Below are 27,986 nucleotides of genomic sequence, written 5' to 3'. Positions count from 1 at the left end.
ACAAAAATGACAAGATGAAGAAATTCACCTCAAAAGAAAGAACAGGAAATAGAAGTAACAGCCAGGGATTTAATCAATATGGATATAAATAAAATGTCTGAATTAGAATTTATAACAACAATTATAAGTATACTAGCTGGGTTTGAAAAGATCATAGAAGATACTAGAGAAATCCTTACTGCAGAGACAAAAGAGCTAAAATCTAGTCAGGCAGGAATTGAAAATGCTATAACCAAGATGCAAACCCAAATGAATGCCATAAGAGCAAGGATGGACAAAGGAGAAGAATGAATTAGTGTTATAGAAGATAAAATCATAGAAAATAATGAAGCTATAAAGAAGAGGAAAAGAAAGGTATTGGATCAAGAAGGCAGTTAGGCAATTCAGTGACTTCTTAAAACATGCTAACTTCCATATCATAGGAGTCCCAGAAGATGAAGAGAAAGAAAAGGTACAGAAGGATTATTTGAGCAAATTATAGCTGAAAACTTCCCTAATCTGGGGAAGGACACACACTGAAATCCAAGAAGCACAGAGAACTCCCATTAAATTCAGCAAAAGCCAGTCATCATCAAGACATATCATAGTCAAATTCACAAAATACACAGACAAGCAAAGAATCTGGAAATCAGCAAGGGAAAAAGTCCTTACCCTCCAAGGGAAGACCAATATGGTTCACAGCAGATCTATCCACAAAAATTTGGCAGGCCAGAAGTGAATGGCAAGATATATCCAATGTGCTGAATGGGAAAAATATGCAGCCAAAACTACTTTATCCAGCAAGGCTATCATACAATATAGAAGGAGAGATAAAGAGTTTCCCAAACAAAGAAAAACTAAAGGAGTTCATGACCACTAAAAGAGCCCTGCAAGAAATATTAAAGGGGATTCTTTATTAACATTTTAAGTTTACTTATTTTTTGAGAGACAGAGAAATAAAGAGTGTGAGTGGGGGAGGAGCAGAGACACAGAATCCGAAGCAGGCCCCAGGCTCCAAGCCTGCAGCACAGAGCCCAATGCAGGACTCAAACCCACAAATCATGAGATCATGACCTGAGCTGAACTGGGACGCCCAACCAACTAAGCCACCTAGGCATCCCTGAAGGGGACACTTTGAGTGGGGAAAAAAGACTAGAAAGGAACAGAGAACATCACCAGAAACACCAACTTTACAGGTGACACAATAGCACTAAATTCATATTTTTCCACAATCACTCTAAATGTAAATGGACTAAATGCTCTAATCAAAAGACACAGGGTATCGGAAGGAATTAAAAACCAAGACCCATCAATATGTTGCCCACAAGACACTCATTTAAGTGTTTAAAGTGTCTAGAGACACTTGCTGATTGAAAATGAGGGGATGGAGAACCATTTATCATGCTAATAGATGCCAAAAGAAATCCAGAGTAGCCATACTTATATCAAACAAACTAGATTATAAAACAAAGGCTATAACAAGAGATGAAGGAGGGCATTACATCATAATTAAGGGGTCTATCAATGAAGAAGATCCTAACAATTGTAAATATTTATGCCCCTGACTTGCAACACCCAAATATATAAATCAATTAATAAAAAACATAAACTCATTGATGATAATACAATAATAGAAGACTTTAACACCCCACTTACAGCAATGGACAGATCATATAAGCAGAAAATCAACAAGGAAACAATGGGTTTGAATGAAACAATGGACCAGATAGACTTAACAGATATATTTAGAACATTTCACCCTAAAGCAGCAGTATACACACTTTTTTTGAGTGCACATGGGACATTTTCAGAATAGATCACATACTGCATCACAGATCAGCCCTCAACAGTACAAAGAGATAAAGATCATTCCACGCATGTTTTCAGACCACAACGCTATGCAACTTCAAGTCAACTAAAAGAAAAAACTTGCAAAGACCACAAATACATGGAGATTGAAGAATATCCTACTAAAGAATGAATGGGTTAACCAGGAAATTAAAGAAGAAATTAAAAGTACATGAAAGCAAATGAAAATGAAAACATGATAGCCCAAACCTTTGAGATGCAACAAAGGCAGTCATAAAAGGAAAGTATATTTCAATATAGGTCTACCTCAGGAAGCAAGAAAAGTGTCAAATACACAACCTAACTTTACACCTACAAAGGAACTAGAAAAGGAACAGCAAATAAAGCCTAAGCCCAGCAGAAGAACAGATATAATAAAGTTTACAGCAGAAATAAACAATATAGAAACAGCAACAACAACAAAAAAAACCCAGTAGAACAAATCAACAAAACTAAAACTTGGTTCTTTGAAAGAATTAATAATATTGATACCCCCCCCGAGTGAGACTTACAAAAAAGAAAGGAGAAGGGACCCAAATAAAATCACAAACGAAAGAGGAGAGATCACAACCAACACCACAGAAATCATAAGAGAATATTATGAAAAATTTTATGCCAAGAAACTGGGCAATCTGGAAGACATGGACAAATTCCTAGAAAGATACAAACTACCAAAACTGAAACAGGAAGAAGTAAAAAATTTGAACAGACCCATAACCAGTAAAGAAACTGAATCAGTAACCAAAAATCTTCCAACAAACAGAAGTCCAGAGCCAGATGGCTTCCCAGACGAATTCTTAGTTTTTTTTTTAAGTTTAAGTTTAAAAGAGAGAGGGAGGGAGGGAGGGAGGGAGAGAGGGAGGGGGAGGGAGAGAGGGAGAGAGGAAGAGACGGGGGGGGGGGGAGAGAACACAAGCTGAGGAAGGAGAGAAAGAGAGAAGGAGAGAGAGAATCCCAAGCAGGCTCTGCACTCAATCTCACAAACTATGAGATCATGACCTGAGCCAAAATCAAGAGTCGGATGCTTAACGGACTGAGCCACCTATGTGCCCCTTCCAAGAGGAAGAGTTAATACCTAGTCTTCTCAAATTGTTCCAAAGGATAGAAAGGGAAAGAAAACTTCCAAACTCCTTATGAGGCTAGCATTACCTTGATTCCAAAACCAGACAAAAACCCCACTAAAAAGGAGAATTACAGGCCAATATGCCTGATGAACATGGATGCAAAAATTCTCAACAAGATACTAGCAAATGGAATCTAACAGTACATTAAAAGAATTATTCATCACGATCAAGTGGGATTTATTCCTGGGCTGCAAGGGTGGTTCGATATTTGCAAATCAATCAACCTTATACACCACATTAAAAAAATAAAAAATAAGAACCATATGATCCTCTCAGTAGATGCAGAAAAAGAATTGGACAAAATACAGTGTTCATTCTTGATAAAAACCCTCAACAAAATGAGGATAGACAGAACATACCTCAACATCATAAAAGCTGTATACAAAAGACCCACAGCTAATATCATCCTCAATGGGGAAAAACTCAGAGCTTTTCCTCTACTGTCAGGAACAAGACAGTAGGAACAAAACAGGAACAAGACAGTGAGGTCCACTCTCACCACTACTATTTAACATAGTACTCACAGTCTCAGCCTTAGCAATCAGACAAAAAAAAAAAAAAAAAAAAAGAAAGAAAGAAATAAAAAAAAAAAAAGAGAAGAAAGAAATAAAAGACATCCAAATCAGCAAGGGAGAAGTCCACTTTCACTATTTTCAGATGACATGATATTCTATGTAGAAAACCCAAAAGACTCAATCAAAAAATAGCTAGAACTAATACAAAGTTTCACCAAAGTCCTGGGATATAAAATCAAGTAATCTGTTCAATTTGTATACACCAATAATGAAGCAGCAAAAAAAGAAATCAAGGAATTGATCACATTTTCAATTGCATCCCAAACCATAAGATACTTAGGAATAAACCTAACCAAAGAGGTAAAAGATGTGTACTCTGAAAACTAGAGAATACTTGGAGCACCTGGGTAGCTCAGTTGGTTAAGCGTCCAATTCTCAGTTTCAGCTCAGGTCATGATCTCACGGGTTTGTGAGTTCAAGCCCGGGGTTGGGCTCTGTGCTGACAGCATGGAGTCTGCTTGGTATTCTCTGTTTCCTCTCTCTCTGACACCCTCCCACTCATGCTGTCTCTGTCTCTCTCAAAATAAATAAATAAACTTATTAAAAGAAACTGTAGAACATTTATGAAGGAAACTGAACAGGACACAAAGAAATGGAAAACATTCCATGCTCATGGATTGGAAGAACAAACATTGTTAAAATGTCTATACTACCCAAAGCAATCTACATATTTAATGCAATCCCTATCAAAATACCACCAGCATTTTTCACAGAGGTAGAAGGAATAATCCTAAAATCTGTATGGAACCACAAAAGATCCCAAAAAAGAAAAGAAAAGCTGGAGGCATCATGATTCTGGACTTCAAACTATATTACAAAGCTATAGACATCAAGACAGTATGGTACTGGCACAAAAACAGACATATAGATCAATGGAACACAGCAGACCTGGAAATGGACCCACAATTATATGGCCAACTAATCCTCAACAAAGCAGGAAAGAATATCCAATAGAAAAAAGGCAGTCTTTTCAGCAAATGGTACTGGGAAAACTGGACAGCAACATGCAGAAGAAAGAAACTGGATCACTTTCTTACACCATACACAAAAATAAACTCAAAATGGATGAAAGACCTAAATTTGAGACAGGAAACCATCAAAATCCTAGAGGAGAACACAAGTAGCAACCTCTTGGACCTCAGCCAGAGCAACTTCTTGCTAGACATGTCACCAGGCCAGAGGGAAGGGTAACAAAAGCAAAAATGAACTATTGGGACTTCATGAAGATAAAAAGCTTCTGCAAAGTGAACAATCAATAAAACTAAAAGGCAACTGAAAGAATGGGAGAAGATATTTGCAAATGATATATCAGATACTAAAGGGTTAGTATCCAAAATCTATAAAGATATTAAACTCAACACTCAAAAAACAAATAATTCAGTTAAGAAATGGGTGAAGACATGAATAGCCAGTTTTCCAAAGAAGACATCCAGACAGCTAACAGATACCTGAAAAAATGCTAAACATCACTCATCATCAGAGAAATGCAGATCAAAACTACAAACTACAGGAGCCCTCTTGCCCTGTTGGTGGGAATGCAAACTGGTGCAGCCACTCTGGAGAACACTATGGTGTTTCCTCAAAAGGTTAAAAAATAGAACTACCCTATGATCTAGCAATTGCACTATTAGGTATTTACCCAAAAGGACACAAAAATACAGATTTGAAGGGGTACATGCACCCTGATGTTTATAGCAGCACTATCAACAATAGTCAATTATGGAAAGAGCCTAAATGTCCACCAACTGATGAAGAGATAAAGAAGATGTGGTATATATAATCACAATGGAATATTACTCAGCTATCAAAAAAGAATTAAATCTTGTCATTTGCAGTGAGGTGGAGGGAGCTAGAGTGTATTATGCTAAGCGAAAACAGTGAAAGACGTATCATATGATTTCACTCATATGTGGAATTTAAGAAACAAAATAGATGAACATATGGTGGGGGAAGAAAGAAGAGAGAAGGAAACAAACCATAAGAGACTCTTAAAAAATTTTTTTTTAACTAGGCAAAGAACTTTATTAACCTTGTTTCAAACTTTATTCCCAGCCTTCTTCAGCTTAATTAGCTGCAAAGAATGAATTGTGTATAAGCAAAAACTGAAAAGAGCTGCAGTGTCCAAGGGGCATGGGCTTAAAAATATCAGAGATCTAGATTTTATCAGACCCATGAAGAAAATTTTTAAAAAGCAGTCATAATATAAAATACCAGCTCCCTGTAACTTCTTCAAGTTATATCTTCTTCAGAAGTTGACTCAATTCAGTTGGCTTCATTCTTGGAAGCTTCATCAAAATTCTCCACAAGATCTGGAACTTCATCATCATCGTCCTCTCTGGTAGCTAGTGGTGCCTTTCCATCCACAGATTGGGCAGAGCTTCGGCCAGTCTTCTTAAACTAGTCAGACCACCTGCACCAAGGAGGTTTAAGATACCGGGTAGCATTTCTGTCAGCTGCTTTGTCTCAGCACGGCCTGTTCACTGCCTGGGATGCCTGAACTTTACGGTTGTTAAAGTGGGTCACTGTTCCTTGGTTTGTGAACACATTTGCTTCTTCAACACCAGAGATATTGTTTACCCCTAACTTCTTTAAGGAGAAATAAAGTTTTTTATCATCTGCTGTAGCTGTTTTATGAACCACTTTCTTCTTTCCGTGAGCAGTTCCTTTCCCACCAGCGTGCACTTGTGCTTGCAAGTTTGGCGAGTTTCTCCTGGTTCGTGATAGTTTCTTTCACCTGGTTGGAGTGGAAATGGGACCGTGCATGGGGGACTAGGGTTGGTGCTCAGGGGATCTTGGGTGGACCAGCTGAGATTAGGCACACACACGCTGGGACACAAAGATGGCAGCTAGAGGGAGCTAAAATTTTTTTAATGTTTATTTATTCTTGAGAGAGGGAGGAAGGGAGGGAGGGAGGGAGGGAGAGAGAGAGAGAGAGAGAGCAAGCGAGCACGAGAAGGGGAAGGGCAGAGAGAGAGAGGGAGACACAGAATCTGAAGCAGGCTCGTGTCTGTGACCTGTCAGCACAGAGCCCAAAGTGGGGCTCGAACTCACAAACCATGAGATCATGACCTGAGCTGAAGTCAGATGTTTAACTGACTGAGCCACCCAGGCACCCCAAACCATTAGAGACTCTTAACAATGTAGAACAAACTGAGGGGTGATGGAAGGAGGTGGACAGGGGATGGACTAAATGGATGATGGTTATTAAGGAGGGTGTTTGTTATGATGAGCACTGGATGTTGTATATAAGTGGTGAATTACTGAATTCTACTACTGAAACCAATATTGTACTCTATGTTAACTAACTAGAATTTAAATAACACTATGAAAAAACAAACAAAAAAAAGAAATGAACTTAGCAGGCATATGGGTTTGTATGTCCATAAACAACTTAGTACTCAGATAAGATAAGAATATTTACAGTCTTTGCCCTTGCCTGACCTCTGAAAAGAGTCTGGTCTCCTAATTTTGGTGCCCTCTTCACCACTGTGTCCAGGCTCTATGGCATTGGTTCTCAGAATATGGACGAGGGAGGACATCTGTGCGGGCAATGGAGCAGTGACAAATGCATTAAATAATAAATCCCTCTCTTCCTATCTTTATGAGACAATCTGATTTAGGCAATGTAAATAATTTCAAATGGTACTTCTCAGAAAATAATGTGGCCCAGAAAATATATTACTAAATAGCAGATGGACAAAATGATTGCATCCCTTCAATACTGTGGTAGACAGTGTTTACCCAAAGTGGATGCACCAATCTTTCCCTTCCCAAATGCTGCTTGCTGTGTAATATGACTGAGACTCCACCCACTGAGAGATGGGTCTAAGATCTCTTCTAGTGGGTTTGGGAAGGCTTGTGATCACAGTGGAGGTGACACTACATGACTTCTGAAGGTTGGCCCTAAAAGGCAATGCAGCTTCTGACAGGTTGTCTTGGGGCACTTGCTTTTCGATCTTGCCACCATGCTATAAGGATGCCACGGAGCCCCATGGAGAGGCCAAGTGTAGATGTACCAGCTGGCAACCTCTGTGTAGTCTCTGCAAACATCAACATCAACTGCCAGAAGCCTTCAGATGGTTCCACACCCTACCCAGTGTGTTGCCTCCAGCTTTCAAGCCTTTGTAGCCAAGCTCCAGACACCATAATGTGAAGACACACTAACTCCTCTACACTCCCTCTCAAATTACTGACCCACCAAAGCATAAGCATAAAGAAATGGGTGCTATTTTATGCCACAAGTTTGGGGTGGTTTGCTACATAGCAATAACAAGGAGAATAAGTATCCTTCCTCATCTTTAAAGATAAAACCACAGCCTTCTTTGTGTGCTCTCATAGCAGTTTTTACTCACCTCTATGAAAGCAAGTATGATTTTATTCCACCAGTAATTACATTTCTATCTGCCTGCCATCAGTTTCTGAGCTTGGCAAGGACAGAGACTTTTGCTTATTGATTTCTGTCGTCCCAAAGCATTTGTTGTAGAAATGAATGAATGAATGAATGATTGAAATAGCCTAGAGAACACCACACTTTTGACTTCAATTTCATCGTCCCAAACATGGAGGAAGCTGATAAGTTTTAAAGCTACTGTGTTTGTGAAGAGTCATTACATATGAATCAATACACATGCAATCAATACACCTTCAGAGGCTAAGCTAGAAGCATAGAAATGGAAAACAAGAACACTCGTAGTTCTGGTGGCAGAGGTTGGCTGTGCGCCTCCCACATCCCTCTGAACCTTGGGTCCCTCACACACATGCCTACCACATTCTATTACAGGTATCTACAACTCTCCACCTAAAGACTTGCTCTCAGCTCCTGAGCAGGCCAGGCCAGGCATGCTGGGAGAATTAAAGCCCTGGAAACAGACCTCAGCCAATGATGGATATGAGTTGGAGGATAAATACCCTCTGGTTCCATATACTCTGAGTTGGTATTTTTAGAGCTTATTCTACAATGTTCTTTAGAATTCCCAGGCAGGGATGAGCCCCAGAAACCTTTGTAATAATGCATTCTTCTCTTTCCACTTTTATTCCCTCAATCCCCTGCTGATACTCTTGGGATTGCCTTTGAAATAAACTATTGGCTTTCAAATCTACCCAGGGTCTGCTTCTGGGGAAAACTCAAACTCATCAGCACTCTAAGCAACACAGACCAAGTCTCATTGACAAAAACAACAAGAAGAGGGTATGGACAGATAAAATTCATCCAGCAAGTTACAATTCCTTCCAATGGATTTCAACAAATGACTCCAATAAAAATTTCCATGTGCTGTTGATTAAAGATAATCAACTCAAGATTCAGGCCACAACAAACTATAATAGACAAAGGGCTCATTTATACATTAGTCAGGACATTTGGGCTGCAAGTGACAGAAAACGAACACAGACTGGCTCAAGCAAAACAGGAATTCACTAATTTGTGTAACTAAAGTGCCATGGGAAGAGGAAGGTCTTCAGCAGTGGTGGACCCATATCAATATTACCAAAAATCTGTTTACTAACACACAGCTCTGCTTTCTTCTTGGTTGTTTTTTTACCATTTGGTAACCTCTTTAAAAACAGTGGGAAGAGGCAACTTCAGATTTACATTCCATTCACTAAGTAACACCAGCAGAAACAGAGATGCTCTTTCTCAATAGTTTCATGCAAAGTCTTGGGCTTGGCTTTAATTTCTGAACTGACAGCTGTGGTCAGGACATTGGAATATGTCACTGGGCAGACTAGATCTGTGACCTCTGTGCAGTGGGGGATGATGCCATGGTGACTCACACCCAAACCATACAGGCTGGCAGTAGCTCAGGAGTGGTTCCTTAAAGGAAATTCACAGTCGGAAGGGGAAGGGATACTACACAGAGAAGCATGACCCCCTATAACACTAAAACAGACTTGTTGTTTTAAAAAGGAGAAGGGGTGCCCGGACAGGGGCGCCTGGCTGGCTCAGTCAGAAAGAACATGCAACTCTTGATCTCGGCGTTGTGAGTTCAAGCCCCATGTTGGGTGTAGACATTACTTAGATAGATAGATAAAATTTTAAAAATGAGAAAGTACAGACAAGGAAAAACAAATAAACTGAACTTTTCAGTTACTCAAGGCATAAAAAGCCCATCTTTTGGGAAAGCCAATTTCTCTGATTTATAACTGAAAAAAGTTGTGGCTGATTATGTATACAAATAAAGAGTGCTCCATGTGAGATGAAATAAGCACATTCTAACCTGTCCTTCTGTTTTTAAATGTAGGTTTCATTATTATTCAGTTATGGTGAGGCCAACAGATTAGGAGATGACCGTTATTGACATGAGAGATTTTTACTCAGTTTCCAAGAGGAGGGTCATACCATTCCATGAGGGGCCACATGGGGAAGCACCTGGGATGGTCAGGAGGCAGAGGCAGAGGCAGCAGGGAAAACTGGGCAAGAAGATTTACTCTAGTTTCTGTGGGAAGGAACATGAGGGTCAAGGTAAGCAGGTATGGAATTGGCTAGTTTGAAAAATTTCAGGAGGCTCTAGGGTATAGGGGCTGTCCTGAGTTGTCTGGTGTCTGGCTCCAGGGTGATTACAGCAGATGGATCCGGTAGCCCAAAGCGTTAGACTTCAGTAAAGGAGGTGGTTGGGGGTATGGGGTTTGGACTCTTTAATTTGTATATGAAAAGTGTGCTCCCAGGTGAACTGTTGAAAATCTCTAAGAATTAGCTAATCCTGAGAGGTGCAGTCCCTCCCCAGTTAGCAAGACCCTAGATACCAGAACATAAAGAATAGGAAATATAGTTAATACACTTTTTCACTGAATGCAGCTATACAACCTGGAGAGATAGCATCAATCAGCCATTTGAGGACTCTGAAAAGGAAGTAGTAGCAAGTGGGCTGGAAAAGAATACCAGAATTTGAAGAACCATCAAACCGGAGTTTAGTCTTTTTCTCTTTCTAGTGTCTACTGGCCTGAACTCAGCACAGTCTAAAACCTGGGAGTGAACACAGAGAGCTCAAGGAAAAGCCCTTTAATTCTGGCTTGAAGACAGAGAAAGAGGTTTCCTGATACTTAGAAAGGGGGGAGGAAATGACTTATTTTCTTTTTCTCATTCCTTCTTGTCTTTTTTCTATTCTCCTGTACCTCACCCCACAAGCAGTCTTGGCATACTAATGGTGCTGCTGTCAGAGGCAGCACTGGAGGCCTCCAGGAGCCTAAAACTCTGAGGAAGGGAACTTCTTCTCCAACAGGAGGACCTGTGGTCCCCAGAGATAAGGCAAACTCCTGTGGCTTTCTTACCCTAAAACTTGGCTCCAGATGTGAGCACAGCTAGGGGTTGTGCATGCCAGAGTGGGGTAAATAAAACCCCAGTTTTCTGTTCAAATCAGCAAAAAGAGGTGTTCAGGGAGCTGAAAAGTGTCAGAGACAGCCAAGAGAGAGGAGAAAGTTGCTCATGGACTCCTAGGCTAACCTCTGAGCTATGCATTCCTGATTGTGACCTAACCAACATACAGAGACTTTGGAACTGAGTTATGGAACAGACTATACCCAAGTCCCAGGCTGAGCCCTGGGTGGTGAACATCTGGAACAGATCTAAATAGCACTGCAAAAGGATTTGAAAACCGAATTGACCTTGAAACCACAACCCACAAAAAACTGGTTGGAAATTGAGGACCGAACCCAACTGGGTTGATTAACTGCTAAAACAAAAACATCAACACTCTTCATAGGATTTAAGTAAGATTCAGAGTCTCATAATATTTAAAATGTCCAGGATACAAACCAAAATTACTCTGAATCCAGAGAATCAGGGAAATTTCGACTCACACGGGAAAAGATGCCAATGCTGAGATAACACAGAGGTTAGAAATATTTGAAAAAAGGCTTTAAAGCAGCTGTTAAAGAAATGCTCCAACATTCCATCAGGAATCCTGGACACTCCTGAAATAAATGGAAAAATAGAAAGTCTCAGAAAGAGAAAAGAAGATATAAAGAACCAACCAAATAAAAATTCTTAGAACTGGAAAATACAATAACCGAAACAAACTCACTGGCTGAGTTCATCAGCAGAATGGAAATGACAGAGAAGTCAGCGAACATGAAGATAGATTAGGAGACAGTATATAAGTTGAACAAGAGACAGAAAAAAGATAGAAAAATAAACAGATCCTAAGGAACCTGTGGACAATCCCAGAAGGTCTAACATTCCCATCATTATGTCTGAGAAGTGGGAAAGAATGAAGAAAACATATCTGAAGAATAACAACCTGAAAACTTCCTGAATGTGGCAAAAGGCAGAAATCTGCAGTCAAGAAGTTCAGAAAACCTCAAATAACATAAATCTAAACAAATCCCCCCTCCACACACACATAATAATAAAACTCCTGGAAACTAAAGAAAAAGAAAAAATGTTGAAAGCAAACAGAGAACAATGGACACACTACCGATAGTTATCCTATAGGAGAACAAGAATAGAAGTGGTTGCAGAATACTCATGAGAAACCAGAGTCTGGAATGAAGTATAACAATATACTTAAAGTGCAGAAGGAAAACAAATGTCAAGTCAGAATTCTATTCTACTGGAAACAGCCTTGGGAACAAGGTGAAATAAGGACATTCTCAGGTGAAAAAAAAAAAAAAAACTAAGAGAATTCATTTCCAGCAGACCTGTTCTAAAGGAATTTCCAAGTAGTTTCTTCAGACAGAGGCAAATTATATCTGAAGGAAACCTGGAACATCAAGAATGAGGAAAGAGAAATGGAAATAGTAAATTTCTGTGTAAACATAACAGGACTTTTCTCCCATGAGTTTCTTAAAGTGTGGTTGATAGTTGAAAGCAAAAATTATAACACTGTCTGATGGAGTTTTCACTGTATGTAAATAACAAAAAACATATCATAACAAAAAAACCATATCTACTGGTAAGGTTTCTATATTCAACCTGAAATGCTAAGATACTTAAAAGTGAAAAGTTATATATATTGTAAACTCTACACCAATCATTAAAATTACTCTACAAAGAGATACAATCATAAAAACAGAATACATATATCCAAAGTATGCTCTCAGACCATAATGGGCTTTATCTTGAGTTATGTCAGGTTAGTTCAATATTTGAAAATCAATGTATTATTCATTGTCAAAAAAAGAAAAAGTACAAGATCATACCAATTAATACAGTGCAAGCATTTCACAAAATTCAATGTTCATTCATAATTAAAAACTCTCAGCAAACTACAAAAAGAAGGGACTTTTGTCAGCCCAATAAGGGACATCATTGAAAAATCTACAGGAGGGGCACCTGGGTGGCTCAGTTGGTTAAGCATCTGACTTCAGCTCAGGTCATGATCTCACGGTCCGTGAGTTCGAGCCCCGCGTCAGGCTCTGGGCTGATGGCTTAGAGCCTGGAGCCTGCTTCCAATTCTGTGTCTCCCTCTCTCTCTACCCCTCCCCCATTCATGCTCTGTCTCTCTCTGTCCCAAAAATAAATAAACATTAAAAAAAAAAAAAGAAAAAAAGAAAAATCTACAGGAAACATTACACTTAATGATAAAAGATTGAATACTTTCCTCCGAAGAATGGGAACAAGGCAGACTTCCTCTACTTCCCTTCCTATTTGACACCATACTGGAATGGTGCAAGTAAACTATCCAGTGCAAGTAAATAAAAAACAAAAAACAAAAAAAAAAAAGGAAAATAAACAAATAAAAGTCATCCAATTTGGAAAAGAAGAAATAAAGACAAGATGAATTTACTACCTAAATGTTAAAAAAGGATTATATTTCTATGTAACGCAAAAAGGAATTGGAAATCAAATATTTCTAAATGCTATTTAAAGTAGCTCAGGGGTGCCTAGATGGCTTAGTAGGTTAAGCATGTGACTTCGGCTCAGGTCATGATCTCATGGTTCATGGGTTCGAGCCCCACATTGGGCTCTGTGCTGACGGCTCAGAGCTTGGAGCCTGCTTCAGATTCTGTGTCTCCCTCTCTCTCTGCCCCTCCCCTGTTCATGCTCTCTCTCTCTCTCTCTCTCTCTCTCAAAAATAAACATTAAAAAAATTGAAATATAGAATAAAAGAGCTCAAAAGTGGAAATACTTAAATATAAATCCAATAAAACATGCAAAGGATCTGTGTGCTGAAAACTACAAAATGTTGATGAAAGAAATCAAAGAGGACCTCAATAAATGCAAAGACATACCATGTTCATAGACTGGCAAATAACAAGTAAAGATGTCAAATCTCCCCAAAAATTTATTTATACATTTAACATAATCTCAATCAAATTCCCAACAGGATTTTTTGTAGAGATATAAGTTGATCCTAAACGGATATAAAAATGCAAAGGAACAAAAATAGCCAAAATGATTTTGAAAAAGAAGAACAGAGTTGGAGAAATCACACTTTTCAATTTTAACTTTTCTATAAAGCTTCAGTAATTGGGATCAAGATAGGATAGTATTGGCAAAAAAAAAATGTAGATCAATGGGACAGAAGAGACTCTGAAAATAGACCTGATGCTATGGCCAGCCAACTGATGTCATTTTAATTGAAGTTTAATTCAAATACAATGAAATGCATAGACCTGAAGTGTGCAAACTGAAGAGAATGACCAAGTCATATACACACATAATACACACCCAATAAAAAATATTTCCATATCCATTACTCTAGAAAGTTTCCCTGCACTAAATTTATCAATTGAGTCTGTGCTAAAAGTGCAGAGGCAATTCAATAGAAGGTTGTTTTCTTAATAAATGGTGTTGAAACATTTGGACTTCATATGTGAAAAAATGAATTCCAATATAAATCTCATGTCTTATACCAAAATTAACTCAAATGAAATTACATATCTATGATTCTTTTTTAAGAAAGAGAAAGCATGTGAACAGGGGAAAAGGGCAGAGGGGGAGAGAGAGAGAGAGAGAGAGAGAGAGAGAGAGAGAGAACCTTAAGCAGGGTCCACACTCAGCATGTATGTAGCCTGATGGAGGGCTTGATCCCATAACCATGAGATCATGATGTGAGCCGAAATCAAGGGTCAGACAGTCAACCAACTGAGCCACTCAGGTGCCCCACAAAATCATATATTTAAACTTAAGACAGAAAATTATCAAACTTTTAGAAGAAAACATAGGGGAAAATATTTATGATTCATAACAGAAAAAGAATACACTGGGCTTCATCAGAATTAATAATTTGTTCCAGGAAAGACACTGTTAAAATAATGAAAAGGCAAGCTACAAAGTAGGAGAAAATATTTACATACCACATACCAAAGACTTGTATCCAGAATATATTAAGAACTCACAAAACTCAACAGTAAGAGAACAAACAATCCAGTTTTTAAATGAGCAAAAGATTTGAACAGACAGAGGAAATACGCATGACAAAAAAGCACATAACAAGATGTTCAACATCCTTAGCCATTAGGGAAATGCAAATTAAAAACATCATGAGCCTGTGTCTCCCTCTTTCTGACCCTCTCCCGCTCATGTGCTTTCTCTCTTCAAAAAAAATGAACATTAAAAAAATTTTTAATAAAAAACAAAAAAAACATGATGAAATGCTACTAACCACCTATTAGAAAGGGTTGAAAAAAAAAAAGATAACTGACAACGTCAAGTACCGGCGAAGACAAAGTGCAACTAGAACACATTGCTGGTGGGGGACTACAATATGGTACAGCCCTTGGAGCAAACAGGGAGGTAGTTTCTCATAAAGTGAAAAATGTGCCTACTAGTTGACTCCTGGATCCTCCTAGGTATTACCCTAGATACATGAAAACTTATATTTATGCAAAAGCCTATACACTTATGTTTATAGCAGCTTGACTCATGATTGCCCAAAACTGGAAACAGCCAAATGCTCTCCAATGGGGAAACAAACAAACTGGGTTACATTCATACAATGGAATTCTGCTCAGCAATAAAAGGAAATGGACTATGGATATAAGCAACAGCTTGGATGAATCTCAAAGACATTATGCCGAGTGAAAGAAGCCAGTCTCGAAAGATTATATACTATATACTGTAAGATTCCATTTATATAACTTTCTGGAAAAGATAAAATGCTGGTGATGGAGAGCAGATCAGTTGTTGCCAGGGACAGGGGTTGGGGGAAGGGTGTGCCTACAAAAGGATATCATGAGGGAGTTTTCTCGGGTGACGGAACTGTTTTGTGTCCTGAGTGTGGTGTGGTAGTTACGTGAATCAATACATGTGTTAAAACTCACAGATGTGTAGACCCACACAAAAAGCCAATTTTACTATAATTTCATTTAGAAAGTAAAATTTTAAGAAACTTATAAAGTAAAAATGTTTCCAGTGAGACAATCAAACATATCAGGAATACAACTTCTCCAGAATGTGTTATTCGTAGGTAAAGCTGAAAGGGAAAATAAAATTAAAAAGAAGTAAGTATTGCCTTGAGCAGTGATTCTCAAACTTCAGTCTTTATAAGAATCATCTGGAGAATTTGTTAACATTGTTTATTCTGGACCTCACCCTATCCCTACCCTTTGAAAAATACTTGGTTGGAGCAGAAAAGGTACTAGTTGTGAAGTTACCTCAGCATGCTGTAAAATGCCTGATTAAGACCCAACTGGACTTACCGTAAATCAAAGCAGATGCTTCTGGATTCAGTTAAGTAATTAGGACAAAATTTTCCTTCAGAGAGTTTATATTTGCAGTGCTTAGGCTGGTAAATTGAGACACATAAATAAACCCTCTCCTACCAGCAGAACTAAAGCTTTTTTTCCTCCTTACAGATTGAGGCAGTTCAAATGAGATTCCTTGAGTTTTCCTAGGCGGTCACCAAAGAGCATGAGCCTTAAAAAATGAATCCATGGGGCGCCTGGGTGGCGCAGTCGGTTGGGTATCCGGCTTCAGCCAGGTCACGATCTCGCGGTCCGTGAGTTCGAGCCCCGCGTCAGGCTCTGGGCTGATGGCTCGGAGCCTGGAGCCTGTTTCCGATTCTGTGTCTCCCTCTCTCTCTGCCCCTCCCCCGTTCATGCTCTGTCTCTCTCTGTCCCAAAAATAAATAAAAACGTTGAAAAAAAAAAATGAATCCATGATTAAATGACTTGCTCCAAGTTACTGGTGGAAGATTAAGAGTTTGGTTGTTGTTGTTGGTTGGGTTGGTCTGGCCAGGAAAGGAGATGCAATTGTGTAGAAGTAACCAAACATGGAATTTTGAATTCTGGGAAATAATGTCAAAAACATGATTTAAAAAAACTCCCTCTCTTTCCTACACTTACAGTTTGATGTTAGCCTTAGTTTCATTTTTTTTTTTTTTTTTTTTTTTTTTTATTTTTTTTTTTTTTTTTTAATTTTTTTTTTTTTTTTTTCAACGTTTATTCATTTTTGGGACAGAGAGAGACAGAGCATGAACGGGGGAGGGGCAGAGAGAGAGGGAGACACAGAATCGGAAACAGGCTCCAGGCTCTGAGCCATCAGCCCAGAGCCCGACGCGGGGCTCGAACTCACGGACCGTGAGATCGTGACCTGGCTGAAGTCGGACGCTTAACCGACTGCGCCACCCAGGCGCCCCTCATTTTTTTTTTTTTAACGTTTATTCATTTTTGAGAGACAGAGAGAGACAGAGCACAGCCAGGGAGGGGCAGAGAAAAAGGGAGACACCGAATCTGAAGCAGACACAGAATCTGTCAGCACAGAGCCCAATGTGGGGCTTGAATCCATGAACCGTGAGATCATGACCTGAGCCGAAGTTGGACGCTTAACCGACTGAGCCACCCAGGAGCCCCTCAAATTTGTTTTTAAAGTAACTCTGAAAGGCCACATCTAATTTTTCATGACTTTCTTAATAAGAGACAGGAAAAGTGAAATAAACTCCTAGCTTGCATACAGTTCTATTATTTCCAAAACATTCCAATTACTTTAAGTTTTGAGATGATGTGAACCAAACAGCTATCTGACTTGCCTACATTTTAGAAAGAGCGGAAAGTGAGCAGGAGTTGGTTGTTCAAGGCACTAGTTTCATGAGAGTTTCATGAACAGAGGCCTCAAAGCTCCACACATCAAAACGGCAACTGTCTTCTTCAGCTCACATGGCTGTGCTCATGCCAAGAATTTTGAACCCAAAGCCACAGGTTGACCTTCCAGAGAGGTAGGCCCAGTCTATCTGCCTCCTGCCCAAGGGAATGGCTTGGGGATTTCAAGCGACCAGAGCAGCTACACTATCACACCTTGTCTGAAATGTGTCCCTCTTTGTAGGATGAAAAAGAAGGTCCTCTGTTCTCTTTACCTTTCAGCAGAGGAAGTGGGTTTGGCTCAGCAAGGGAGGTGGATGCAGACAGGAAGGGAGGAGATGTAGGCCTGTCTTCTCTCAGTCTTGCCAACACCGAGAAGGGGAAAATGCAGGCCAGCATGCCTGTCACGAACAGCAATGCTCAAAAGTACAAAATGGGGACAGCCACTTTGAAAGATTTCTTACAAAACTTGCCATATGAGTCAGCAAGTGCACTCCTTGATATTTACCAATTTGTTGAAAACTTACGTTCATACAAAACATGTACAGTAATGTTTATAGCAGCTTTAGTCACAACTGCCAAAACTTGGAAGTACCAATAATGCCCATCAATAGGTGAATGGAGAGACAAACTGTGGTACGTCCATTCAATGGAATTTTATGCAGTGATAAGAAGAGTCATCAAGCCTTGAAAAGACACAGAGGAATCTTAAATGCATAATCCTTGGTGAAAAAGTCAATTTGAGAAAAGCTACATACTATAAGTCCCTAACTACATAACATTCTGGACAAGGCAAAATTATGGAGACAGTAAAGATGATCAGTGGCTTCCAGGGGTTCAGTGAGTCAGAGGAAGGCAGGAACAGGTGGAGCACTGAGGATTCTTAGGGCAGTGAAACCTTTCTGGATGATACTGCAAACATGGAAACATGTCATTATACATTTGTCAGAGCACTTAGAATGTAAGACACCAAGAGGGAACCCTAACATAAACTACTGTGGACTTTAGCTAATGGTATGTATCAATATTGACCCCCTCAACCATAACAGATGTACCACACTAATGCAAAATGTTGATAATGGGGCAGAGGAGTTAATAATAACTGGGGGAAGGGGTTGGGGTGTGAGAGGATAGATGAGAACTCTGTATTTTCTAATCAGTTATTCTGTAAACCTAAAATTGCTTAAAAAAAAAAAAAAAAAGCACAAAACATCTGTCAGGGGTCTCTTGCCCTGGCCAGAGCCCTGGTTGTGCCTCAAGGTCACCAGGGCCCATGGCAACATTTTGATTTGGCTTGCTTCCCTGATGGCTTGCAGCCCTGACTTTTCAAAGCACAGTGGCACCCCAAGAACCCTTGCTGCCTGAGCCTAGTGCTGCCTGACTTTGTGCCTCCAAAATCACCCCAGGCAACAGGGGAGGCTGGGTGGCTCAGTCGGTTAAGTCTCCGACTCCTGACTTCAGCTCAGGTCCTGATCTCACTGTTGGTGGGTTCGAGCCCCACATTACGCTCTATGCTGATAGTGGGAAGCCTGCTTGGGATTCTCTCTCCTTCTCTCTCTGCCCCTCCCTTGCTCACTCTCTCTCCCTCTCAAAAATAAATCCATAAACTTAAAAACAAAATCACCCCAGGTGACAGACGAACTCTGCCTATGGCAAGAGTCTTTCCAGCTTCCCTCACCACTTTATCCACAATACCTGGAGCTTTTGTGTCACCAAGCGACAACTTCCTCTTCTATAAAACCAGAGTAATAACACAATCTATCTTTATGGCTGTTCTCATGCAATCGGTATTTACCAAGTACTTCCTGTGGGCCACTCACTTTGTAGGCACTTAGGGATACGGTTGTGAAAAAGAGACAAAAGTTCCCCCTGTGTGGGCCTCCATTGTAGTGAATGGATTAGATGAGACAACGCAAGGAAGTTCTAAGCATAGTGTTTGACCCACAGCGGGTGCTCCAGAAATACCAGCAACTGCAAAGGTGAAGGCCACTGCATCCATCAGGACAAGAGCTATGTTTCCAGGCTTGGAGGAAATGTCTGTGCAAACACCTGCAGGCAGACTGCAGAGGCTCCAGGCTCCAGCAGGTGGCAGCAGCTGCAGACACATCCCTGGCGGCCCTGAGCCCTGGCTAAGGGGAGGAGGGATGGCCTGATGAATTCGAGGCTCAGGCTCTTATCCTCTGGATCACAACAAAAGCCTGTTCTTTCCAAGGAGTGTCTGGTGAAAACACAGCTGCTTATCTTATCGCCATCTCTTGCTTTGTCCTTTCGAAAGTAGCCACTTAACCCTCTGCAGCAGGGATCCTTCTCAGCCCTGCAAGACAAACCTGAGGTTTCAACTGCTGAATTTTCCAGCTGGAACAGACTTGAGAATTCATAGGTTCAAAGGTTTGCAAAGTCAAGTGCCTCCTGGGGCCAGGCAGTAATGAACAACTTCCAAAATCCTTCCTGGCTCCAAGGAATTGGGTGTGCTGTCACCACAAGTGTTGAGGGAGCCACATATCTGGACTTCAGTGTGACACTACCATGTTTTCAAAGCACAGTGGCATCCCCAAGAACCTGTCTGCCATCTGGATTCGCCCAAGCCCTTCAGCCTGACGAGTGACAGCTCACCGCAGTTTCCTAAGTTGCAGGACCTCAGCAGGGCTGGAGAGGGGGTTGCTTGCTCAAGGCCAGCCAGTGAGTTGGGCATAGCCAAGAGATGAATGGAGTTCCAAATGCTGGGTCTGCCTGTGCAGCTACGCTCATAGCCATGAAGCGGTGTGTGTGTGTGTGTGTGTGTGTGTGTGTGTGTGTGTGTGTGTGTCTGTGTGTCTGTGTGTGTGTGCATGTGTGTCTGTGTGTCTGTGAAGAAAAGCAAAAAATATGTTAAAATATGGTACGTAGCCCAAAATTGCTGTGACTGATATAACTCCTCAGTTATAGATGATAACATCGCCACCAGGAGCAGAGGATGTTGATGGGCATTTACCATGTGCCAGGCCTGGGCCAGGATTAATGCATTTAATCCTTACAGCCTCCTGGCCATGAGGCAAATATTCTCACCATCCCCATTTTATGCATGTGGAAATCAAGGGCACTGAGCAATCTGCTCGGAGTTGCTAAGCTGGAAGTGACAGAACTTCCATCCTTCTTTGGCTTTGAGAAGGCAGGTGATCAAGAGAGGGCTCCCGGGGCTCATCGTAGGGAAGAGTTTGGAGGGATGGTCTCCTCAGAGGGTGGAGAGCCAGGACCCAAGCCTGCTGGGGTTCTGAGAGAACGTCACCTCCCTACATAGCCTGCAGTCCTCACACCTGTCTACATGCTCAGGTACCTTCACTGCCGAAGGTGACATAATGACACAGGAAACAGAAATAGGCCTAGAACAGAACAGCCGTGGGAGGTAGGACCAGAAAGTAGTTCTGGCCTCCTGGCAGGAACTAACCCCCAATGAGCCCTGGGGGCTCCGCTGAAGCAGTTGTCTCCAGGGAAGCTGCAGAGACTTTGGGAAGGAGGTGGGAGGAAGGCCTGTGGTCTCACGAGGCCACCACAGAATGGAGTATGGAGGTGGAGCACGAGGGAGAGGGTGGCCAGAGCCCCTTCTTTATTGATACTCCTTTGAATGTCCCCTTCTCACAATAACTAGCTGCCTCCCCTCTTGCTTCACACTCAGACACACCCTAGATGTTTAGCACTTTTCTGGCGTTTTCCAGTTTGCCAGAGCCCTCAGAGTTACAATGCTATAGCTAGGCTATCCTTCCTCAGCATTAACTAGTTTATTCCTTAAGTGATCACTTAACGTCCCCAAGCCTCAGTTTTCTCATCGGCAACATGGGTGTAATGATATTTAGCTTATAGTGCAAGGCTGCTGAGAATGTCACAGTCCAGTGCCTAGCATGGTGGTGACGTTAGGTGGTGACAGAGTCAACTCTGTCAGTCACTGTTATGCTTTCTCAGGACAGTCTCCTGTCTTGACCTTCCCATTCCCCCCAAACACAGAAATAAAAAAATCTCTTGGTTCTGCAGTCTGGGTGGGCTTTTTCAATGAATCAAAAGCCAATCAAGAAAATGAATTCACAAAAAAAGTGTAAATGGAAAATAGTAGTTGAATGTGTTTCCCCTCCAGGGTAAGATTTGCATTTTAACAGAATTTCTCAATGCCTTAAGTTCAAAGAGCGAGGAATGGAGAGGGTTTCAAGAAGAAATTGGGTTGCTTGTACAAATGAGCAGCTAAGAGGCACTACGGTTATGATGCTGAGGGAAAGCAGGAAGCAGAAAGCAGAACACGATGCCTTGTAACTGGGAATCACTCCCTTCTCACCTCCACCTTCTATACACACACATCCCTCCCCAGTCATCTACAGTTACAGACAACTGGAGTCAGAACTAAGCTTTTTCTCCCTACACTATCATTTGCTAATATGGAAAATGGCATCATCATCATAATAGCTATGTCCTAGGGTTATTATTGTGAGGGTTAAATGAGTTAATACATGTCAAACTTTCCAAAAGTGTCCAACATCTAGGAAGCACAACGTAAGGTTTCATTGTGTTAATTACCAAGTTGGCCCTCGTTCTGAGTTCTTGAAACAGTGACGTGTAAGTGAATGTTCCTCCTGTTTGAACTCGCATTTGAAGATATGTATACATATTTTTTTGAAATCTTGAAGGCCTCTCTAATGCCTTTCACGTTTTGATTCAGGGAGAACTAATAGCTTAGCTATACTCTAATAGTTAAGCATAAATCAACTTGATGTACTGGGAAAGACACAGGGGCAGATGATGATTCAGTGCTCCTGACCTTGGAGCTATGTGACCCCGGACAAAGTCAGACCTCTCTGAAACAGAAAACATTCATAGAGTCCTTTGAGGATCAAATGGCATCATAGATGTAAAAGAGTTTAAGTAGAAAGCTATTATAACTATAACTACCATGTGGACTTCTAGAAGCAAGGTCATGAATTCTATGACCATTGAACTAATTATCTCCCCCCCCTTCTTGCTCCAGCCCTGGAACTCAATATTTCACAATTTGATGCTAAATTTGCTCATGCTGCTAAGACAGAATACCATAGACTGGGTGACATAAGCAACAGACTTGTATTTTTCACACTTACAGAGACAGGGAAGTCCAAGAGCAAGGTGCTGGAAAGGTAGGTTTCATTCTGATGCATCTTCTCTTAACTTTTAGGCAGCCACCATTTCACCAAGTGCTCATATGACCTCCTCTTTATATGTGCACTGAGAAAGCAGTGAGCTCTCTGGTGACTTTTCTCAGAAGGGCACTAATCCCATCATGAGGGCCCCACCCCATGACCTTACCTATACCTAATTACTTCCCAAAGGCTCCTATCCAAACACCATCCCACTAGGGGTTAGGGATTCAACATACAAACATTCACTCCATTATATCACCCACCAGTAAATGCTGGTGGGGTGATCAGGCTGCTGGTATGTCCATTGTCCAAAGCTGGTCTGTGGAGATATTCTGGCTTAAGAATGAGAGCAAGAAAGGGGACACACACAAGCTGACATTCTTCTTGCTGATAAAGGAAGATGACAAGCCTTATTCTTGTGCTATCACATCTGGCCATGGTAGGGAACAATACGGTACCAGGGTGTCTTATTGAGAGCAAGGTATCTGGTAGCAAACAATGCCTTTGCCTCATTTTGTGGAGTTATTTGATATCGCTGCGCTTCAGTGCTCTCATCTGTAAAATGGGGACAATGATGTGTAACATCATGTTACACATCTCACAATGAGCTGGAATCATTTAGCAGAGACCATGACATGGTTCATGGCAAGTAAACGGCAGTCGTGAATCTAGGATACCTGAATGAAAGAGGGACATTAAGAGTTTTGCTGCAGGATGGAAGCTCAGAAGAGCTTAATCCGTGCTTGGATCTGAGTTCTTGGTCAAGATACTTAGCTGGTCAGTTTCCCCATTTATAGAATAACCAAACTAGAATTTCCTAAAGTGCATCTAAGGAGTATTCATCCCTTAAATGTCCTATAGGAATGCAGCCATGGCCATGAGGTTTTGGGCAAAGCTTCATTCCCTCCATCTCTGAGAGTCCCACGAGGAGTGTGCTGGAGCTGATGGTGAAGTTTTCAAAACTTCTCTAAACCAGCTATGTATTCAGTGAGGTCACATTGGTAGCCTCAAATAGTTATGGTGGGAGTATAAACTCCAGACATTGACAAATGCTCAAAATCAGGGTTATGTTTTTTCTCAGCTTGTTGGTAAGCATTTATCAGCACACCACTGACTTGAATACATGTTAGCTTATTCATATCTCCAAGGAGTTCAGTAATAAACTCACTGAACTGGTGTTTCCCAAACATTTCAAACGATCAGACCACTTAATTGACAGTGTTCAGAAAACCTTCTGGGAAACGCAGCACTAGATGATTCCATGGCCCTTTTATTCTACCATTTTCCCATTAGAGGATGCAACTACTGAGTCACTGAGCTGAGAGGGACCCCTGTGGCTTGAAGGCTCAGTTCAGTGTTCACTTCACCATGCTTACTGACAAAGAAGTATCCTTCCACAATCCCATGAGATTTCCAACTGGTGTCCTTGGCACAGGAAGGCTTCCTTTGCATTCTTCAGGTTTATGAAATGTACTACCCATCACAAGCCTTTGCACACGATGGTCCTACTGTCTAAACACTACCCCCCTTCTAGTAAATACCTCCTTATCCCTGACATGCATCTTGAGATGCATCACTTTTTGGGGGTAGAGTTAAGCCTTCAGTCAATGAGCTTCTGCTAATCCCCCAGACACTTCTGTAGTGTGCTGTTCTTTGCCTTCAGAGCACTAATCTTGTGGTAGCTGAAATGTGGCCATGAAGTCTTTTCCAATCAAATTCACTTCCAAACCCCTTGCATCTGGGCTGTACTTGTAACCTGCTCTGACACATAGAATGGGGAAGCCACTCCCCCATTCTCCCACTCCCCCAACATGTAGCCCTGAGACATTTACGCTCATCAGCTCAGGACAGATGGAGAAAGACTGAGGTAATGCCAGTCTAATATGAAAAATCTGATTTTGAAGGGAGAAATAGCCCTGAAAGTCAGATTATCTTGTGAGAGAAGATTTCCCAGATTCTTCTGTTCTGCCTTCGTCCATAGTTCATGATCCTAGAAGGGCAGAGATTTTAGATTCTCCTGATACCACTTCTTCATTGTGGATAAACTTAAGGGAAGTTTAAATACTTTCACCCAGACAGTGCAGTATCTTGCCTGTGTTAGCTTAAGCTACATGCTAGGTGAAGACTGCTGCCCAAATGAGAAGTGTATACACCAGAGGCACTTGTTTTGAATCATAAAGACCAGATTCCAGAAGGACTTACAGTCCATAAGTAGAACAGTCTTTGCTCATTAACAAAACAAATATCAGAAATATGTTTTCACTGACAAAATAACGGGTTTTAAATGAATACATTAGATGCTATAAATGGGTTCTCATTGGATAAATCAGTGATATTCAAGATATAGGTCTTAGCCAGAGTCTTGTAGAGATAGTTCTCTGTCCTTCTATGAATAGAGTGCAAAGTCTAATGGGAGACTGGAGCATGTTCTCGTAAGATGATACTGGAGGTTTGATTTCTTGATGGTGCATCTAGGTTAGCATCCCAACTGCTCATGTGAACCTTCCACAATAGCTGGAGTTAAAAGGGCAGAGATCTACAACTCATGCAGCTTGCAAAAATGTTTTGTTCAAGCACTTTTATGCCTGCTTATTAAAAAATGTTTAAATAATGTGTCTAATGTGCATGACACAGTGTGGTTGGAAACTTGCCTTCAAATGCATGAGTTGAACCCTTTGGTTGCCCTGGGTTTTGTTTTGTTTTGTTTTGTTTTTGCTTTGACGCTCTTTCCACATCATGGCAAAGGGAGGGAAAACTGAAGCAGAGAATGGCAGTTTCATTGAGCAGATGTGATGAGACTGGAGTTAAGGCAGATATCATGGACTTAACTTATAGAGAGAGGCAGATACCATGGACTTAACTCCAGAGAGGTGGAAATCTGCATAGGAATCTCCCAGAATCTTTGACTGAATACCAAGTGGCATGTGCACAGGACAAGAATCCACAAAGGGAGGCAAAGGAAATTGACAGAGATTATTGTATGTGTAATCGAGAGACCACTTTGATAATCCTGGGCACTCAGTTGACACAAGAAAGACTATGCATTAGGGGAAGGGTTGCTATCAACCCAGAGTTAAGAATATACTAGACCAAACATAACAAGTATTTTTAAAAGCTTCAAAGGATCAAGCTGATCCATAAGGAAGTTAACTGCCTTCCAGACAAAACCCAACATTATTTAAAGGAAGGCAACAAAAGCCAGACATTTGACAATGCATCATCCACAATGTCTAGCACATAATAACATATTATTAGATACATGAAGAAACAGGAAAATGTGAAGGAAGAACATCAGTCAATAATTGAAACAGACCAGAAAAGACAGAAGTGACAGAATTAGGAAACAAAGCTTTCTAAACTACTATTGTAAATGTGGCCAAGGATATCAAAAGAAAATATAAACATTATGAAAGAATAGACTGTGAGTCTCCATAGGGAAATGGAAATGATAAAAAGGAACCAAAATGAAATCTAAAAACTGGAAAACACAGTATTCACCATGAAATTCACTGAATGGCATTAACAGAAGGTGAGATACTACAGAAGAAAATATCAGGGATTCAAACTAATGAAACTGAAGCAGACAGAGAAAAAAAAGCTGAAATAAAAGTAACAGAACAGAGCTTTAATGACCTATGGGATAACATCAAGTCTAACAAATATTCTCAAGTTCTTGAAGGAGAGGAGAGTGAGAAATGGACAGAAAGAAAAAAATTTTTTTAAGAAATGTTAGCCAAGGGGCACGTAGGTGTCTCAGTCGGTTAAGCGCCTGACTCTTGATTTCTGCTCAGGCCATGATTTCACAGTTCCTGAGTTTGAGCCTCACATCAGGTTCTCAGCTGACAATGCAAAGCCTGCTTGGAAATCTCTCTCTCCCTCTCTCTCTGCCCCTCACTTGCTCGTGATTACTCTCTCTCAAAATGAATAAACATTTTAAAAAGAAATTTTAGTCAAAATCTTTACAAATTAGATGAAAAATATAAACCCAGAAATTCAGGAGGCTCAACCAACCTGATGTGGGATAAATGAGAAAGAAATCTACACTAAGACATGTTATGAGAAATTGGCTGGAAATCAATGATGAAAATAAAATGGTAGAAGCAGTCAAAGTAAAAAGACACGTTACATACAGAAGACTCAGAAATTGTGATTGACTTCTCATACAAAACAAAACAAATCAAAAAACTACAACATGAACCAAAAAACAGTAAGATGGCATTTTTAAGTGTGAAAGGAAAAAGTCTGTCTACCTAGAATTCTACATCCAGTGAAAATATCCCTCACAACTGGAGAAATAAACTCATCGTCAGACTAACAAACACTAACCAAATTCATCACCAGCAGAACCTCACGAAAATGGAAGTTCTTTAGGGGAAGAAAAACAGTAACAAATGAAAATCAAAATCTACACCAAGAAATGAAGAACACTTTAAATGGTAAGTACCATTAAATAAATTTCTAACTTCTAAATAATTTCTAACTTCTTTATGACATAATTGACCATTTACAGTAAAAATAACAACAACATATAATGGATGTTATAACATGTATGTAACTAAAATATCTGACTACAATAGCAAAAAGAATGGGGGGAAACAAATATATTTTTGTCAGTTTCTCACACTGTGTGTGACGTGGTGTAATGTTATTTGAAGGCACACTGTAATGAGTCAACAATGCATATTTCAAACCTTAGAGCTACCACTAAATAAAACTATTTGTTGAATAAATGAAAGATTTATTCTAGGTATTAAAAACCTCCTTCTTATGGAACTGTTGACTGAATTAGATGTGACATTTGTCTTCTCCAAACACTTTGATTCAGTGCGATAAAACAGCGGGCAATTTTCACAAGGGCAAAGGAAGGATGAATGGGGAGTAGGATAGGGTAAATTTTCTGCTTCACTGTGCCTAATACAATGCTCCAATTGTTAGAATGTCAAATTAGATTCAACCAGACAGTACTGTAAATTCCAAGGGAAACAAAATATTCCAGGAAAGTCTTCCAGCCAAGACCTTAGCTGGCCTCCTGTGGTGACATTCCATTAAGAAATATTCCAACTTAAATTTTATGAAAGGATTAGAATTGACAAAGTGTCTTGCCTGCTAATGTAAATACGTGAAAGAAAATGAGAAGTTTTTAGAATATGACTTTTCTTTCACTTTCAATGTCTGAGGCAACACCTCTTATATTTTCTCTTCTGGCTTAGGTCTTGATATTTATTCTGCACATTTTGTAAGTGCTGTGCAGTAGGTTTAGGAGAATTACACTTGGGGCATTAGATACTGATATTGCTGGGCAAATGGAAACAAAGCTTTCTTGATGGTAGAAAGGATAAAATCTATTACTATGGCAAGTTACTATTCAT

The 27,986-nt window shown here is 40.3% G+C and overlaps 1 pseudogene; it reads right to left on the bottom strand.

Annotated features, from left to right (window-relative positions):
* Positions 1–5,464: 5,464 nt before the first annotated feature.
* Positions 5,465–27,986, bottom strand: part of LOC112857678 (transcription factor BTF3 homolog 4 pseudogene) — a 182,317-nt pseudogene continuing 159,795 nt past the window's right edge.

The sequence above is a fragment of the Puma concolor genome, chromosome A2 (genome assembly GCF_028749965.1).
Source record: "Puma concolor isolate L17-30 chromosome A2, mPumCon1.1.hap2, whole genome shotgun sequence".
NCBI lineage: Eukaryota > Metazoa > Chordata > Mammalia > Carnivora > Felidae > Puma > Puma concolor.
This window is presented reverse-complemented; position numbering and strand designations above follow the sequence as displayed.